The 20,201-nt window shown below is 43.2% G+C and overlaps 1 protein-coding gene across 1 annotated transcript in view; it reads right to left on the bottom strand.

Annotated features, from left to right (window-relative positions):
* GHRH (growth hormone releasing hormone) overlaps positions 1-14,035 on the bottom strand; it is a 73,372-nt gene extending 59,337 nt beyond the window's left edge. The window contains exon 1 of the mRNA XM_029613864.1: positions 13,944-14,035. The gene's annotated coding sequence lies outside the window, so the exon portion shown is untranslated. The remainder of the gene's footprint in view (positions 1-13,943) is intronic.
* Positions 14,036-20,201: the final 6,166 nt, after the last annotated feature.

Raw genomic sequence — 20,201 nt, 5'->3', positions numbered from 1 at the left:
AGATGTGCCACGGTTGTATATACCCTGCTGAACTGTTCTTACTTTGTATGCTTACCTGCTTACCTGTTCCATGTATATTACTATATTTGTAACCATGTATGCACTGTAATAGTATGTTGTAATATTATTGGATATAAATGGTCAATAAAATATTAATTAAAAAAAAAAAAAAGCATCAGTCCCAGAACAGATCCCTGGGGCACTCCCCTATGCACCTTTTTCCATTGGGAACATTTACCATTTAGCCCTACTCTCTGTTTTCTATCTTTTAACCTGTTGGCAATCCACAATAGGACACTGCCACCTATCTCATGACTGTTTAATTTCCTAAGAAATGTCTCTCATGAGGGACTTTGTCAAATGCTTTCTGGAAATCCAGACAAAATATGTCAACTGCCTCACCTTTATCCACGTGTTTATTTACGCCCTCAAAAAAAGTAGCAAATTTGTGAGGCAAGATTTCCTTTGGCTAAATCCATGTTGACTTTGTCCCATTAAACTATGCTTATCTCTATGTTCAGCAATTTTGTTCTTTATGATAGTTTCTAAAATGTTGCCTGGTACAGACGTCAGATTCACACTGCATGTTTAGTGCGTTTTTGTACAAATGGTATGTGGTAGTGTTTTTGTACAAATAATCATAATTGTGTTGCACCCCAGTAGCATCTGCAATATCAGTAGCTGAAAAACCAAAATTAATTCATAAGCAATTAGTTAACTCAAGTTAAATCAGATCAATATATCCAAAGTAAACTGAACACCTTTCCTGATTTATTTTTAATTTGTATAAACAATTTAAGGCTCGAGGAAGTTAAAAGCTCACAACATGTCCCGTCTTTCTCTGTTTCTTAATTATTTTGTTTTAATAATACTTTTACTTAATTTAGTCTCAGCTTAGTTATTTTAATTTTATGTATGTATTTTCTTTCCATTTTATACATATATTTTTTGTAAACCATTTTGATCAATATTTTTATTGAAAAAGCAATATATAAGTAATTTTAAATAATGGTATCCACACACAAATTCAATTGAAGAGCTTAACCTTCCCTGCTGCCTCTTCTTTGTCCTACATTAGCAATTTTAAAATTAATGCTCGTGTTTTTGGTTAACTATCAGAGCTGTGGTGCTTAATATACCTTGATACATGCCATTGCAATATGAATATGCAATACAAAAAATTCAATTTGTAAAACTACATAACCTAAAGTGTTAAGCTCAAAACTGAAGTGGAAATCTGAACGTAAACTTGCTATGCACAGCTGTAGATTCAACAGGGTAGTCTGAGTAATGCATCATTGCTTGATGAGAGCCCTCTGCCTCACCCTTTCATTTTCTACCACTTAGAAACTTTAATGATTCCTCTTGTGGCTAAGTAACAAATGTATATTCTGCTACCAAAAAAAGCTTTGGTGGTGTTCCAATTCAGTTCCCATCAAAATATAGCTCTGAGATTCTGTCTCTGAGACTAGCCCAGCCTAGACATGGCTAAGGAATCTGAGTTTTAACTCTTGTTTCTATTCAAGCAAGTGTGATGTTTGAGAGACCTGCATTGATCCAAGATGAATTTGCTTCTAGGCATCTACTTTAAATTGGACAAAGATATCTCCTGTTTCTATAAGTTAAGTTCACATTGTGGAGAATATTTGTGGTCAGAAAAGGAAAGAATTTAAAGTGAACACAGGTCACAAATGAAAGGAAGTTGTAGTCTCTACCTAGCCTGTTCACATAACAGAGCCATCCAAGCAACCTACCTCCTTGAATTGGAGAAGCCTAAAATAAAATGTACAGTAGGAATAGTACTTAAGGACTAAATCTGAACTCCTGGGTCTCAAAGGCTTCTCCATTTCAAGGAAGTAGGTTGCATAGATGGCTCTGTTATGTGAACAGGCTAGGTAGAAAATACAACTTCTTTTCATTTGTGACCTGTGTTCACTTTAAACTCCTACCTTATTTTGTAGCTCAGGTTTAGTAAACTGCTTTGGAAGCTGCCAGTAAGTGCACTGCAGTCCATCCCACCGTCTTGTTGCAGATTACTGTACGTACCTTCTTCAAGTGCGTTGGTTGTAGGCAGTGCTTAGTTGAAAGACGTTACACAGTGTTGAATTGGCATCTCAGAGACATGGTGGAAGGAGGACAACCAATGGGACAGTGCTATACCGGGGTACAAATTATATCGCAATGACAGAGAGGAGCACCCGGGAGGCAGTGTAGCGTTTTATGTCTGGGATGGCATAGAGTCCAACAGGATAAACATCCTGCATAAGACTATGTGCACAATTGAATCTTTATGGGTAGAAATCCCTTGTGTGTCAGGGAAGACTATAGTGGTAGGAGTATACTACCGTACACCTGGTCAAGATGGTGAGATTGTCAGTGAAATGCTGAGAGAAATTAGGGAAGTTAACCAAATTGGTAGTGCGATAATAGGAGATTTCAATTACCCCAATATTGACTGCGTAAATGTATCATCGGTACATGCTAGAGATATAAAGTTCCTGGATGAAATAAATGACATTTTTATGGAGCAATTGGTTCAGGAACCAACAAGAGAGGGAGCAATTTTAGATCTAATTCTCAGTGGAGCACAGGATTTGGTGAGAGAAGTAACGGTGGTGGGGCCACTTGGCAATAGTGATCATAATATGATCAAATTTGAATTAATGACTGGAAGGGGGACAGTAAGCAAATCCACAGCTCTTGTGGTAAACTTTCAAAAGGGAAACTTTGATAAAATGAGAAAAATTGTTAGAAAAAAACTGAAAGGAGCAGCTACAAAGGTAAAAAGTGTGCAAGAGGCGTGGTCATTGTTAAAAAATACCATCCTAGAAGCACAGTCCAGATGTATTCCACACATTAAAAAAAAGTGGAAAGAAGTCAAAACGATTACCAGCATGGTTAAAAGGGGAGGTGAAAGAAGCTATTTTAGCTAAAAGATCTTCATTCAAAAATTGGAAGAAGGATCCAACAGAAGAAAATAGGATAAAGCAGAAGCGTTGGCAAGTTAAATGTAAGACATTGATAAGACAGGCTAAGAGAGAATTTGAAAAGAAGTTGGCTGTAGAGGCAAAAACTCACAATAAAATCTTTTTTAAATATATCCGAAGCAGAAAGCCTGTGAGGGTGTCAGTTGGACCATTAGATGATCGAGGGGTTAAAGGGGCACTTAGAGAAGATAAGGCCATCGTGGAAAGATTAAATGATTTCTTTGCTTTGGTGTTTGCTGAAGAGGATGTTGGGGAGGTACCCATACTGAAGAAGGTTTTCATGGGTAATGAGTCAGATGGACTGAACCAAATCACAGTAAACCTAGAAGATGTGGTAGGCCTGATTGACAAACTGAAGAGTAGTAAATCACCTGGACTGGATGGTATACACCCCAGAGCTCTGAAGGAACTAAAAAATGGAATTTCAGACATATTAGTAAAAATTTTAACCTATCATTAAAATCATCCATTGTACCTGAAGACTGGAGGATAGCTAATGTAACCCCAATATTTAAAAAGGGCTCCAGGGGCGATCCGGGAAACTACAGACCAGTTAGCCTGACTTCAGTGCCAGGAAAAATAGTGAAAAGTGTTCTAAATATCAAAATCACAGAACATATAGAAAGACATGGTTTAATAGATCAAAGTCAGCATGGCTTTACCCAAAGCAAGTCTTGCCTCACAAATCTGCTTCACTTTTTTGAAGGAGTTAATAAACATGTGGATAAAGGTGAACCGGTAGATGTAGTGTACATGGATTTTCAGAAGGCATTTGACAAAGTTCCTCATGAGAGGCTTCTAGGAAAAGTAAAAAGTCATGGGATAGGTGGCAATGTCCTTTTGTGGATTATAAACTGGCTAAAAGACAAGAAACAGAGAGTAGGATTAAATGGACAATTTTCTCAGTGGAAGGGAGTGCGCAGTGGAGTGCCTCAGAGATCTGTATTGGGACCCTTACTTTTCAATATATTTATAAATGATCTGGAAAGAAATACGACAAGTGAGATAATCAAATTTGCAGATGATACAAAATTGTTCAGAGTAGTTAAATCACAAGCAGATTGTGATAAATTGCAGGAAGACCTTGTGAGACTGGAAAATTGGGCATTGAAATGGCAGATGAAATTTAATGTGGATAAGTGCAAGGTGATGCATATAGGGAAAAATAACCCATGATATAGTTACACAATGTTAGGTTCCATATTAGTTGCTACCACCCAAGAAAGAGATCTAGGCGTTATCGTGGATAACACATTGAAATCGTCAGTTCAGAGGGCTGCGGCAGTCAAAAAAGCAACTAGAATGTAGGGAATTATTAGAAAAGGAAATGGTGTATAAAACGGAAAATGTCATAATGCCTCTGTATCACTCCATGGTGAAGACCGCACCTTGAATACTGTGTACAATTCTGGATGCCGCATCTCAAAAAAGATATAGTTGCGATGGAGAAGGTACAGAGAAGGGCGACCAAAATGATAAGGGCAATGGAACAGCTCCCCTATGCGGAAAGACTAAAGAGGTTAGGACTTTTCAGCTTGGAGAAGAGGTGGCTGAGGGGGGATATGATAGAGGTGTTTAAAATCATGAGAGGTCTAGAACGGGTAGATGTGAATCGGTTATTTACTCTTTCAGATAATAGAAAGACTAGGGGGCACTCCATGAAGTTAGCATGTGGCACATTTAAAACTAATCGGAGAAAGTTCTTTTTAACTCAACGCACAATTAAACTCTGGAATTTGTTGCCAGAGGATGTGGTTAGTGCAGTTAGTATAGCTGTGTTTAAAAAAGGATTGGATAAGTTCTTGGAGGAGAAGTCCATTACCTGCTATTAATTAAGATGACTTAGAAAATAGCCACTGCTATTACTAGCAACGGTATAATGGAATAGACTTAATTTTTGGGTACTTGCCAGGTTCTAATGGCCTGGATTGACCACTGATGGAAACAGGATGCTGGGCTTGATGGACCCTTGGTCTGACCCAGTATGGCATGTTCTTATGTTAGTCGTCAGACTGGAAGTAGAGTAAACCTCTGGGCCAGATGTTGCAGAGAAGCACAGTGGGCAAGTTAAAATTGATGGGGTCCATTTTAGGCTGCTATGTGGTTTGACTAGTTAGCCGGATAAATATATCTGAGTAACTGGCAGGGTATATTCAGTGGCACGACTTCACCACAAATCTACCCAGCTATCTTAAAGTTAGCCAGTTATATCTAATCGGCGAACTTTAGGTCGGCCCTATGACTAAGTGGCTAACTGAATATGCTTCGCCGAGAAAAGCCTCCCGCCTGCCCCCGGAATGCCTCGGACTTATGCAGCTAAATTCTAGCTGCGCAACTCATTATGCAGCGAAAATGTAGCCGCATACGGCGATGAATATCACCGAGTAGCCATTTAGATGGATAACTTTTGAATATCGACCTCCATGTTCGTGGGTAAAACATAGTAAGCACATCAGGCCTTCTGGAACTTCTTTCTCATTTTTTATTCAACTGAAAATCACACACCGGGACTCAAAGTGATTGTAGCCCATCTCCTTTTTTATGAAGTTTTCCAAGTAAGCCATTTCTAACCAGACAACCTGCTGCGGAATGCTCCATTTTTCATAAAGGAAGCTAATATAAATTTTAAATATGTCTCGCTAGAATTCTCAAAATTCACCACTGTCTCCTAGACTGAGATAACCACGGAGATGTTTTATTTATGTAAACTTATCTATTTCATTATCCAGACCAGTTTATATCTGAAAGAATTAATGGATATGGCTACCCACCCACACGAGAGCCTTCCAAGTACAGAAAGTCCTCAGATTTAAGACAACTGATTCCCGACAACCATGTCGTCAGTCAAAATGTTGTAAGTGGAAACCAATTGTCCCATAGGTACAATGTTATAAATGGGGGATTGCTTCCAGCCCAATACCCTATGTTCATCAAAGTAACCCAGAATTTGGTAATATGTAGCACCGTAAAAAGCAGTGACATTTTAAAGTGTTACTTTTTTATTTTTATCTGGAGAAGAAAGGGCCTAGGCTTCTCTATAGGACATTATACTAAGAGGAAACTATTCCTACTGGTGTCACCTCTCCAGACCTCATGTGCCTGTCGGGAGATGCTCGCGCAGGTGGAACAAGTGTGGTTAGTTGGTTAATGGATGTTGGTTTAGAAACATTGGTACGTCTGAATCGTAACTCAAAATGCGTCAAAGCTAGGATTTCCTGTTCAACAAACTCTTCTACTTACATTGCAGCCCCTCTGAGACTTGCTTATCAGTTTATTCGATTCAACCTATTCCGTGTTAATCTGTTGAGATCTAGTTTAATTTTATTTGGGTCACTTATGTACTATATTCACCTGGAAGATCATTTGTTCATTACAGAAAAAAATTGCTTTTGTGTACCTCAAAAGGATAATTTACAAAACTTAAGGCATAGCGGCACACAAAGGGTTAAGAAAACATTAAGGAAGCAGTGAAGACGCAGAATATGATGGCAAGGGAGGCCCATCTAGTCTGCCCATTTTCATTCATGGTGCAATGCCATAGATAGAAACTAAAAGTGGTGACAACAGTAGAATTTTACAGAAAATAATGCATGTGGGATTGTAAATCTTCAATCTGCGCACATTTTTTTTCTTATCCTTCCCTAAAGGCAGCTAACAATATAATAAAAGCTATTTTAGCACAGCCAATTTACCCCGGTAAATCACTGACTACCAGCATTAATGGCGTTGAATACTGCACTCCCCTTGGTTCAACTGACTGCTTCATAGGTTATTTGCGTTATAGTCACCACTGATGTTATTCGTCCTTGGTGTTTACTATGCCACCATGCAATACCACAGTTAATCTCAGCTCTTCACAACTAAGGATCCTTTGTGCTTATTCCTTGCTTTCTTGAATTCTGTTAGTTTTGTCTGTATCACCTCCACTAGGGGGGGTCATCCCATGTATCCACTGCATTTTCTGTGAAGAAATATTTTCTGATGTTGCTACTAAGTCGATTCCCTTGCAGCCTTATGGTGTGACCTAGAGCATTCTTTCCACTGAGAAAAATTAGCTTCTTGTGAATTTATATCTTTGAGGTAGTTGAATGTCTCTATCTCATCTCCCTATTGCTTATCCAAAATATACTTCTTTAAGTCCTTAAATCTCATGTCATATGGCTCTTGGTGTAGATCCTGCACCATTTGATAGCCTCTCGACTGTCTCCACCTTATCTATATCCTTTTAGAGGTACATCCTCAGAACTGGACACAGTATTCTCACCAGTGACCTGTACCGAGGTGTACTCATCTTCTTTCTACTGGTTATACTGCTCCCTGGTCACCATGGCATCTGTTTGGCACTGATCCAAAAGAACAATAAAGCAAAACTGCACTCTACTACGATATGTTCATAACAATGAGTGCAGAAAGAGATATCACTTAGTCCGAAGGTATCTTCCAAAACTTCATTATAATTCTTAGAAATCTTTGTAAAAGGCGGCAGCTCCGTTCATGTTTACAAATAATAGCGTCTTAAGTCCCCCGACACGGACCCGCGTTTCGCGGTGGCTGCTTCGGGAGGGACGTGAACTTTCATATAATCATCTGTATACATTTGAAACAGCATTTACTTTCATTGTTTTAACAGAGTCAGGAGCGCAATGAAAGTAAATGCTGTTTCAAATGTATACAGATGATTATATGAAAGTTCACGTCCCTCCCGAAGCAGCCACCGCGAAACGCGGGTCCGTGTCGGGGGACTTAAGACGCTATTATTTGTAAACATGAACGGAGCTGCCGCCTTTTACAAAGATTTATAAGAATTATAATAAAGTTTTGGAAGATACCTTCGGACTAAGTGATATCTCTTTCTGCACTCATTGTTATGAAAACATCTGTTTGGCATTGGCCATATCCTTATCGCACCGTATTGCTGTCATGAGATCATGAGATATGATCACTCAGAGGTCTCTTCTGATTGATGCATGTGGTACCTCACCCCCATCCTTATTGCATGCTGCTCCCTTAGATATCTGCACCCTCAAAAGCATGATTTTGCACTAAGTGCTTGACCACTCGAGTAACTTTCTTAGATCACTTCTCATTTAGTCATCCCAGGGTGGGTATTGGTGGCTAGAGCAGTGATTAAGTTTAAGAGGTCATAGGCTAAGCACAGAGAATCATTGGTTGCTCGAAAAAATATAATATTAATATAAGAATATAAAAACAAGAGATGCCATGCTGGGTCAGACCAAGGGTCCATCAAGCCCAGCATCCTGTTTCCAACAGAGGTCAAACCAGGCCACAAGAACCTGGCAAGTACCCAAACATTAAGGGGTAAATTTTAAAACCCGCGCGCGCACATGGACGTAGTGATTTTATAACATGCTTTGGCACACGCATGTTATAAAATACAATTCCCGCGCACACAAGGGAGGGATTTAAAAAAAATACGCATGGCAACACGATCGGGCCTTTCCAATTAAGGAGCGGAGTGGGAGGGGACTTTCCTATCCCCCTTCCCCTAAAACTCCTTTTCCAACCTTTTTTTTAATTATTTTGGAACTTACATCATCTGAATAATGGCCGCTGTCCCGGTTGGCCCCTGCCCTATTAGCCCCTTTCAAGGAGCTTGGCACTTCTGCGCATATCAGGGGATACGCATGTGCCTGGGCCATTTTTAAAATGTACTCGGCACGAGCACGGCCCAGCCACACATGTATCCCCCGGTTTTTGCGCACACTGGGCTTTTAAAATTTGGGCTTAAATGAATAGATTCCGAGCTACTAATCCTTGTTGATTAATAGCAGTTTATGGACTTTGCTTTAGGAACTTATCCAAGCCTTTTTGAAACCCAGTTACACTAACTGCCATAACCACATCCTCTGGAAATTAATTCCAGAGCTTAATTATGCGTTGAGTGAAAAATAATTTTCTCTGATTTGTTTTAAATGTGCCACATGCTAACTTCATGGAGTGTCCCCTAGTCCTTGTTTTATCCAAAAGAGTAAACAACCAATTCACATTTACCCATTCAAGTCCTTTTATGATTTTGTAGACCTCTATTATATCCCCCCTCAGCCGTCTCTTCTCCAAACTGAACAGCCCTAACCTCTTTAGCCTTTCCTCATTGGGGAGCTGTTCCATCCCCTTTATAATTTTGGTGGCCCTTCTCTGTACCTTCTCCATCGCAATTATATCTTTTTTGAGATGTGGCGACCAGAACTGCACACAGCATTCAAGGTGCGGTCTCACCATGGAGCGATACAGAGGCATTATGACATCCACCATTTTATTCGCCATCCCTTCCTAATAATTCTTAATATTCTGTTTGCTTTTTTGACTGCCACAGCACAATGAGCTGATGATTTCAATGTATTATCCACCATGATGCCTAGATCTCTTTCCTGGGTGGTAACTCCTAAGATAGAGCCTAACATTGTGTAACTATAGCATGGGTTATTTTTCCCTATATGCATCACTTTGCACTTGTCCATGTTAAACTTCATCTGCCATTTGGAAGCTCAATCTTCCAGTCTCATGAGGTCCTCCTGCAATTTATCACAATCCACTTGAGATTTAACTACTTTGCATAATTTAGTGTCATCCACAAATTTAAGCACCTCACTCATCATGCCCCTTTTCATATCATTTATAAATATGTTAAAAAGCACCAGTCATAGTACAGATCCCTGAGGCACTCCACTGTTTACCTTTTTCCACTGTAAAAACAAACCATTTAATCCTACTCTTTGTTTCCTGTTTTTTAACCGGTTTGCAATCCACAAAAGGATATCGACTCCTATGACTTTTTAGTTTTCTTAGAAGCCTCTCATGAGGGACTTTGTTGAACGCCTTCTGAAAATCCACATACATCACATCTACCGGTTCACCTTTGTCCACATGTTTATTCCCCTCTTCATAAAAATGTAACACAAAAACTTAGAAATGACGGCAGAAAAGGATGAACAGTCCATCCAGTCTGCCCAGCAAGCTTATGGTAGTTTGTGCTATGCCATACAAGTCACCCCCATATTTATCAGTTTCCCAGACCATCAAAGTCAGGGCCCTTGTTGGTTGCTGTTTGAGTCCAATTCCTGGTTATGTCCTGCTGTTGAAGCAGACAGCTATGTTGGAGTTGCATCAAAGGTTTCAGGCTTATTGGTTAAGAGTAGTGACAGCTGCAAGTTACCCCTATGCTTATTTGTTTTCCCAGACTGCAACATTCAGTGGCATTGTTGGTCCTTGTAGATTTGTGAGGCAAGTAAATCCATGCCGGCTATGTCCCATTAAACCATGTCTATCTAAATGTTCTGTGATTTTATTTCCACAATTTTTCCTGGCACTGAAGTTAGGCTCACTGGTCTATAGTTTTCCATATCACCCCGGAGCTCTTTTTAAAAATTGGGGTTACATTGGCCACCTTCCAGTCTTCAAGTGCAATGGAAGATTTTAATAATAGGTCTGAAATTTCATTTTTTAGTTCTTTCAGTACCCTGGGGTGTACCATCCGGTCTAGGCGATTTACTACTCAGTATGGCCTACTACATCTTCCAGGTTCACCATAGTTTAGTTCAGTTCATCTGAATCATCACCCTTGAAAACTGTCTCCGGCTCAGAGAAGTCCTTGCATAAACACAGGCAATCACATGGCTAAGTTTGTCTGGCAGACTGCAAGTTCAACAATAGAACTCCTGGGAAAAGCAGGTGCTCACATAGCTTGCTCTGTCTGATAGAGCACACAGCAGACCTAGAAGGCTGGCTGTTAGGGCAATGGCCATGCTAATATTGCAGGCTATTTGGATTACTACAGAGCTTTGGGGTGAGGCACAGGAAACGTGAGTGCTGGAGGGAACTAAGTGAGGATCTTATTTGCTCTTCTACCCAAGATAGATACAAAAGATTGTCCTAGTTAAGGAGAAATCTTGCAGGTGGTCACATTTTGTGGCTAATAGCAAGGATGCATCCTTAGTATGGAAAGAATAAGCAGACTGGACTGGCCAGATGGCCTTTTTCTGCCATTATCTACTATGCTACTGTGTCTATGCACTCAAGGTTTTTTTCTTTTTCTTTTTTTTTTTTGTTTCTTTTTGTTTATTAAAAGCAAAACAAAAAATTCAAATGCCTTTGAAAATTGCTACAATATATGCTTTTGAATTGTCAGTAGATTCAACCCGTGTAAGTGCACGTAACATGGGTTAATGGGCTTTGGAAAATTGCTTTGATAGTCTGTTACATTTACATTTTCTTTTGAAAATTATCCTGTACGATTTTCCCATCTTGCCAGTGCTTCATTAAGATACTGCCCTGTTTTATCAAAGTTGGCATGCTTGAAGTCCAAGACCTTGACCTTTCTGTGCCCACTTTCTGCCTTTGCTCTCATATAGGCCAATACAGAACGGTGCGCTCAGGCCAAGCGCACAGTTAGCCCCTGTTTGGCTGCGCTTTTTTGAAGCGCTATTATTACCCCTTATACAGTATTAGCGCGTGGAAAATGCATGGCCAACCCCCCCCCCCCCCCCCCCCCCCCCCCCCGAAACTCATAGCGCTCATCACATGCAAATGCATGTTGATGAGCCTATTAGGTAGTCACCCACAATACAGAAAGCAAAATGTGCGGCCAAGCCACACATTTTACTCTCAGAAATTAACTCCTGCCAAAGGCAGGCGTTAATTTCAGATGTCACCAGGCAAGTGTACAGAAAAGCAGTTTTTTCTGTACACCTCCGACTTAATATCATAGCGAAATTAAGTCAGAGGCCCCAAAAATAAAAAAAAATCTGCCCGCAGCCCGTGGGTTGGAAAACAGACGCTTGATTTTGCTGGCTTCCGTGTTCCGAACCCGTGGCTGTCAGTGGGTTCGACAACTGATGCCGGTAAAATTAAGGGTCAGCTGTCAGACCCGCTGACAGCCACCACTTCCGCCACTAGGGACACTAGCGCGTCCCTAGTGCCTCCTTATTAGCGCGGGCCCTCATTTGCATACTGAATCGCGTGCCCAGGAGAGCGGGCGCCCAGGCACTTTATGAGCCTGATATTAAGCCAAGCTGCCTGATGATCACTGGAGCATAGGAGACCACCTACAGAGAATTAGAAGCTCTCTCCCCTTTTGTAGGTACCAGGTCCATTATCACCTCTTCTCTTGTGGATTCCTTTATCATTTGTGGCGTGTCCTTGATTCTGCACGTGGGATGCTCCAGTCTGCATCTGCTAGATGAGAATCTCACACTAGAAACACCTCCCTTTGCACTACAGTCTTATGTACAGCAAGTCTTTAATTAGATTTCTAGTCAGCTCTTCCCTTTGTGCCAGAGGTCTGCTCTCTAGAAGGAGCAGTGCCATCTGCTCCTTCTAGATTGACCCACACCACCTCCTTTCCACATAGCCCTTGCTTTTCAGTTGCCTTGATATTTTTCTACAACTTTTCAGCCTTCCTTATTCTTTTTTACATATAGCCCCATATGGCTGTCTCCCAGGCATGGACTCATCATTGAACCATGAGTCAAGATAGCAACAATATCCAGATCTCCCTCAGCCATGAGGGCTAGCATGTCTAGAATTGTATTACCCAAAGACTGTGAACATTGCTGACAGCCTTCCAGATATTTCACCTTGCTTTGTCTTCCCTCTGTGTGGCTCATACCTTCTCCCCTCATCTCCCCTGCTGTTTATAAGGTAGGAATGTACAATCATTTTGTGAAAGAGTGGGGGAATGTTGGGGGAGGTGGGGATGGAGACGAATGCTGGAAGGAAGTGAAGAGAAGGCTAATACAGGTGGTGGAGGAGGGGCAGGTAGCATGAGAGGCGGTGAATGCTATGGGATGTGAGGAGGGAGTGGTGATTGGTATCACGCATTAAAAAGTTAAGGAAAATGGAGGAGGGAGTGGAGGAGAAGGAAGGTCTATGGAGGGGGAGGGGAGAAAAGAGAAGGAAGAAAATCCATGCTGCTCCTTCTTCCCCCCACCCCTGCTAACCTACACTCATCGCAGGGAGAGCAGCGCTCAAAAGTCCCCATGCCCATGGTAACTTAACATTGTATTTCTAGGCAAAATATATTTTCTTTTTAAGCCCAACTTTTCCAAACCTCCTTTTCCTAACTACTTGATCTGAGTCAAGTTTCAAAAAGTCAGGCCTCTGTCCTTTGAAGATTTGAAATCATAAAAACCAGAAGTGGGGCGGTGAGTGGGTGTAGGTATAGGATAGCAGAGGCTACAAGTAAAAAGTAACCCCGCCCCAATCTGCTATTTAAATGCACTTCAACCACACAAGCCACCTGCTAGAGTTGCACAAAAGGAAGCCAACAGATTGCAAATATAAATAACTGGTGGGAAACCCCATCAGAGAAATGGCTGGCTAGGTGTAAACTCCCTCCACTACAGGCTCTTTACAGAGCCCTCAGCTAGGGCTTAGTGGTTGTCGGGATTGCGTTGGTGAGTGGCGTCTGTGGGTGCAGGGAGCCTTGGGGGCTGTGTGGGTATGAGAGAGAGAATGGGCCCACTCCTTCTTGCAATCCCCACTCTCATTCCCCCGTCCTTCCATGCTTCCTCCCCTGCCCCCACCTCAGTCCTGGCAGCTGGGTGGGGGCTGGGCTCCCCGCCAGCCATGCCAGGCACTACCACCGCAGTGTGTGTTCTTCGGCTGGTGGGGCCTGGCCTCCATGCCTGCGCAGACAGCAGCACGGACATTGTCAAACATCCCGCAAACAAAGCGACTGCTTTTTATATATAATTGGAGGCTCGACACTTAAGATTAAGGATTATTGCAGCTTCCAAAGTCCCCGGTTCTGTTCACAGATAAAAGAAATCTTTAGAACATTTGTTGTAGCTAAAGCAGGGCTCCCCAATCTTTTTGGTATGTGGACTCCTTTTTAACCTCCAAAGGTTTGGGGAACTATTCCAGCCTGTCCCCACCACCACTCCACCACACATTGCTGTCTCTTCTCTACTCCATCCATCCCTTATTTCTTTCTCTCACCTAATTGCTGATTTTGTGGCTCACACCAGGCCACCGCTGCTGATTCCCCCAAGAGTGGCGCCTCGGAAACTTATCTTCTTTCTTGTTTCCCGTGATGGCCTCATGGACCATGGGTTGGGAGCCACTGATGTAAGGCATCACATTCCTCTGCTCATTCTGCTGCAACCACGAAAAGTTATTGTTTAACCAGTTTAGTCAAACAGATTTTTTTTCTTTATATAACTTGGTTGAACTAGCTTGTGCACATAAAATTGCAGAATGTGCTCTGGCTCAGTTATGGAAAACATATTTCTAGATGCCAGGGACAGCATTTGGTTTGATTAGCACGGAGTGCTTAATTGATAATCACTGAAACAACAAATGAATTACTAACTGTGATTAGGAACCAGATTTCCAAAACTGATCTACAGCAAAGTCCTAGCACTGAAATGAGTGACTGGCATTCATTCTAAAGATGGCTGTATAAGTTTCCGAGGTGCTGTGGGCCAGATGTGCTAAAGGGTTTTTCCCATAGATACAACATGGGAAAACCCTTTACTACATCTGGCTGAGATGCTGTATGTATATCTTGTATAATGCTATTTATAAGTTATTGTCTAATAGATTGTCAGGACCTCCAGCGGAGTCATAGGCAGCTGAGGCATGGGAACCCTGTTTGGGGAGTTTATGGCTGACAAAAAAATGGAGATAAGATCAGGAACAGGTTACAAGTATTGGTGGGCTCTCACAGAACATCTGACAACTTATCAAATCCTTACAGTAAAAACAGTCTAAACACAAGAGCAAAGTATCAACCAGGAAATCCAAGCAGGCAGGCTAGAGACGGGCAAGGCAAGGTCAGGATCAGATGAGGTTATAGGAGCAAACCAGAATAATGAGCCAGCCAAGAGCACAGATCAGGGAAAACCTGAAATACCATGAGCACTAGGTGCTGGATTCCTGCCGAGCCAGTCCAGAAACAGGCAACATGACAGGCATAGACACAGAATCAGGAAGCAGTACACAGGAAACAGGATGCCAGACTCTGAATCCAGCCAAGGCTGCACCCTTAAATAAATATATAATGTGTTATATGTACAGGGCCAGATTTCCTATTAGGCAAAGTAGACATGTGCCTAGGGGTGGTGTGGCCTCTTTCCCCTCACTCCTCCCGCTGGCAAGAGGAGAGCAGTACCTCTTCTTGTGTGTCTGCCTGCCTCCTCTGCTGGCTTCTGTTGTGTCTTTGGACCTTGGGCTGCAGTGACATTGGCTCTACCTACAGGGAGGAGCCCTGCAGGTTCTTGCCATCATGAGGTGGAACTAGGCAAAGCAGAGACTGATCAGATCCTTCACCTGTACCAGCCCATGTTCACCTAGGGTTGAGCCTTTGGGTGCTGGGGCTGGCAGGACTTAGATGAGGTTTTCTGCTGATGACTGGATATGTAGTCCGAGGTCAGGTGAAGGACATAGGCAGGCAGCGAGTAGATGGGTCAAGGTCTGGGCAAGGGTCAAGGGCAGGCAGCAGTCGAGCGTATCCAGAGTCCAGGCAGAGGTCAAGGGCAGGCAGCGATCACGTATATACAGAGTCCAAGCAGAGGTCAAACCAAGTATCCATCTGAGGGAGAAGAAGAGAGCTGGATAGAGCTGAGGTAGACAGACAAAGCAGAAATAGATCGGCAGGTGAGGACAAATATTGGAACAGGCTGAAGAAGACTGAAACATGCTGAGGATGAAGATTGGGGAGCAACACGCACTACGCTTAGTAGCTGGACCTGTTGCTGAGGTGGGTTGCTTCCGGGGAGCTGCCCTTACATAGGGCAGCTCCAACGATGTCATCTCTAGGGTTCGTGGGGACTTTCCTGTCGGGGTCCCTTTAAATGCAGGGGCAGTGATGCATGGTGCGTTGCAATCGGTGGCGTCCTGCTGGCAGCATCTCACTGCGTTGGAAAGCAGTGTCCTGTTGCGTGGCTGGCTGGCATCGTTTCAACACATGAGAGGCATGAGGCCGACCTGGCCTGGGAAGGTGAATGCAGTAGTTCGCGGAGCAGTCTGCAGACTTCCAAATGCAACAGCTTCATTCTGAAATCTGAGTCATGCAAGGGCCCTGTGGTCTTGTGTGACTGACCTACTGTCAGCACTGAATCCACTTCCAGCCCTTATCTCCAGTCCTGCCTACCTCCAAGCTCAACCATCTCTCCTGCTCCAGCCCTTGGCTCCAGCTCCACCTGTCTTCAGTATCAGCCCTGTCTCCAGCTCCAGGCCATGCCTCTAGTACCAGCTGTGTTTCCAATTCCAGGCCTTCTCTCCTGTTCCAACTAAGTCCTGCCAGCCACCAGAACTTGAGGGCTCAACCCGAGGGGGAAGTGGCTGGTCCGGGCAGAAGATCTAGTCTGGCCTTGTCCTAGAGTCTGGCCCTGCTCCTGCTGGGGGAAATCCCACACTCAGCCTGCTCATGGCATATGGAGATGGGCATGGATCACTTTGGCTTGCTCTCCAGGACCTACTGTCAGCAGGTGTCCAGACTTCAGAGGCAGAGGAGGAGGCAGATGCAGTTAAGAAACATTGTTCGCCTCCTGCTGTTAGGAGGGGGTAGGGGAGATTGAGCCAGGGAGTGGGGAGAAGGTGCTAGAGATCTTGTGCCTCCTATGTATAGGTGACAACCTAAGGACATTGCTGCCGATCGGATGCCTGTGCGACTCTGAAGTTTTTAATAGACTTCCATCCTTTCTCTCTTGTTTTACTACCACTTGCTTCAGAATAAAACCTTAGCTTTTCTAGCCCTTCAGCAGATTAATTGTTAGGAAAAAAAGACACACTGGCATAAATTTTGCCTTGTTATAAGATCCCGCAAACTACTTCTGCACTGTCCAACTGAATTCTAGAGTAAGTTTCAAGCCATGGCTCATGCTTACTTGCTATATGGAGGGATTGTTTATAAATCATAAAAACTGCCCTAAGTAGTATATGATTTTATAGTTTGATGTGGGACCCAAACTCACAGAGTTTGTATATCAATCAAACGCAAAATTGGTAATAGGTCACTTTACGTTATTTTCAACTCCAACTTATTTTGTTGTTTTTTTTAATTTTTGTTAAAATATATGCAAAAATCTTGCTGTATGCTGACAAACTACAATATCATGTTTCACATGTCATAGGATGAGTGCTCAATTTAAACACAAAATTCATTTGCAATTGGAAAGATATTCATCTCACTATATTTCATACAAGTCCCATCATTAAATGGATCCGCAGTTTAAATATCAGTTTTCATTTGCAATTAAGGAGATACGATATGGCTGTTTGGAAATTTTGCTGATGGAACGGAGGAAGCAGGACCTGTTGGTTCGAAACACGATCGTGTCGGGACTCAGGACTTTGACTTGATATATTAAGATGAGTATCTCCTTAATAGCAAATGAAAATTGATATTTAAACTGCGGATCCATTTAATGATGGGACTTGTATGAAATTTGGTGAGATGAATATCTTTCCAATTGCAAATTGGGAGAGCAAGCCAAAGTGATCCATGCCCATCTCCATATGCCATGAGCAGGCTGAGTGTGGGATTTCCCCCAGCAGGAGCAGGGCCAGACTCTAGGACAAGGCCAGACTAGATCTTCTGCCCGGACCAGCCACTTCCCCCTCGGGTTGAGCCCTCAAGTTCTGGTGGCTGGCAGGACTTAGTTGGAACAGGAGAGAAGGCCTGGAATTGGAAACACAGCTGGTACTAGAGGCATGGCCTGGAGCTGGAGACAGGGCTGATACTGAAGACAGGTGGAGCTGGAGCCAAGGGCTGGAGCAGGAGAGATGGTTGAGCTTGGAGGTAGGCAGGACTGGAGATAAGGGCTGGAAGTGGATTCAAGGCCTGGAACTGAAGACAGGGCTGTGTTTGGAAACAAGGCCTAGGACTGAAAACAGGCCTATAACTGGAGACAAGGCCTGGGGCATCAAGGATGGGAAGGACAGGACTAAGGCTAGAAAAGCTATGACTAGGGCTGGACCACAGGAACTGAACAAGGAATACAAATGCATGAAACAAGGAACTAAGGTACAGCAAGAATCCTAAGACAAAACAAGGTAGAACAGACAAGGCCTAAGCAGGCCACAAGGCAGAGCTAGGTGAGCCTAGAAGGCCCGAAGGCCGCAAGTCAAGGAAAGAAAGCTGAGGCTGCCAGAGGACAGGGCTGGAAGGCTGAGGAGGTGGCAAGACCAGGCTGGAAGGCTGAGGAGGCCACAGGACAGGGCTGAAAGGCTAGGCGGGAGCAAGAAGGCCAGAGTGACCATGTTCACTTAGAGAATAGCCACTGACATTAGCAATGGTAACATGGAATAGACTTAGTTTTTGGGTACTTGCCAGGTTCTTATGGCCTGGATTGGCCACTGTTGGAAACAGGATGCTGGGCTTGATGGACCCTTGGTCTGACCCAGTATGGCATTTTCTTATGTTCTTATGTGACGTTGTAAAACCCACCAATATTTTGCAAATGCTTTGTTGGACCCGAAAAATCTTTGGGGAGTAGGGTAACACAGAAACCAAAAGTGATTGGAGTTGATGCACTCGGGGACAAAATAACAAATTGCAATTTGCCCACTTAGCTCTCTTATAAGCTTCCCTATTAACAGTTCAAGGGTTTTGTTAATATACTGGATTTTTAAATTTGTATTTTATAAAATGGATGTTTAATTATGTTGTGATCTGCTTTATACAGAATTTGGTAAAGAAGTGGAATATAAATGATTGAAAATAAATAAATAGACCTCTTTGGACAAAACCCGCATGCATCTCTGCTGCTTTCTTCTTAAACTTGATCATAGTTGGTCATGTGGCACTGGCTGCGGTGTCTGCCCATCCCATGGCCGGCATCCCTTACCTCCAGCTAGGCCTGGACCCTAGATGCAGTTTCCTCTGATGCAGATGCCGACTCTGCCATTATTTATTTATTTATTTTATTTAACATTTGTATATACCGGGATTCATGTAAAAAATTACATATCATCTCGGTTTACATTGTAACGGTAACAAGCATGTAAGAATGCAATTACATTGGACAGGGCTTAGAACTTGGATCAAATAAAAGGGGGATAACTAAAAAGTTATATTAAACGAAGAATAAATAAGACATTGTTTTTCTAGCTGAAGATCATGGCCTGTCCTTATGCATGTGCGCACGCTTGCAACTTCCCTGTTTAAAGGGCCTACACTGGGAGACAGCTCTGCGGCACCTGTGGATGACGTCAGTTTGCCCGGGGATTTAAATACCAGTGTTGCCTCCAGATGATGCCTCAGCAACAGCTCCTCCTGCTTCCCTTGCTGCTTGCCTCTTTCCAGTACCTGCCTGGCTCGCTTCTCACTTTGTTCCAGTACCTGTCTGCCTACCTCTTGCCTCTTTCCAGTACCTGCCTGGCTCGCTTCTCACTTTGTTCCAGTACCTGTCTGCCTACCCCTTGCCTCTTTCCAGTACCTGTCTGCCTACCCCTTGCTTCATTCCAGTTCCTGCCTGCCTTGTTCCCGTCCTTGCCTTGCTGTCCCAGTTCCTTGCCTTGCCCCTGTTCACCCTTGGCCCTGCCCTCTGTTCTCCTTGTCCCTCTGACTGTTCTCTCATTGCCTTGACCCTTGCCTGGATTCTGGCTCTGCCTGATCGCTGCCTGCCTCAATCCCTGCCTGGATACCCACACTTTCAACTGCTGCCTGTCCTGACCCTTGGATCACCCTTCCTGCTGTGGACATGCGACTCCGCCCTGCCGGCCTTCAGAATCCAAGGGCTCAACCTGTGGGGGGGGGGGAGAGGCTGGTAATAGTTCTCAGTTCCAGCAAGTAGCGTGTCTGCCTGCCGTCAGCATGGACCCAGCCTGTGCCCACACGCTGGGTAGTACCAACCACACCACAGACCATGGATTCACACTCCGTGACAGCTGAGCACAGATGCCTAAGCTGTAAAAATCGGCAACTTGTCACGTAATTCTTGTGGGTGGCAGCTGGGATATTGCAACCCAGTGTTCCTATCTGTGGGCTTCTTATAAATAGCAAATTCAAAAGAGTTGTTCATGAGCCTAATATCAGTATCCAAAAAAGGAAGACAAGGGGAGTCACTAATAAAGAAAGTGAATGGAAAATTGCAGTCACATTGATTTAACCACTTCATAAGCTCTGGAAACAAAGTTTTACCTCCAGTCCACAAAACTAGAATGTTGTCTATAAAACGCCTCCGTAATGAGATGAAAGACTTCTATGGACGTTGAGATAACCAAACCCTTTTGAAATGACTCATGTAAAGA

Source organism: Rhinatrema bivittatum, chromosome 8 (genome assembly GCF_901001135.1).
Source record: "Rhinatrema bivittatum chromosome 8, aRhiBiv1.1, whole genome shotgun sequence".
NCBI classification, from domain to species: Eukaryota; Metazoa; Chordata; class Amphibia; order Gymnophiona; family Rhinatrematidae; genus Rhinatrema; species Rhinatrema bivittatum.
Note: the sequence above shows the minus strand (reverse complement) of the source record. Positions and strands in the feature narration are given on the sequence as shown.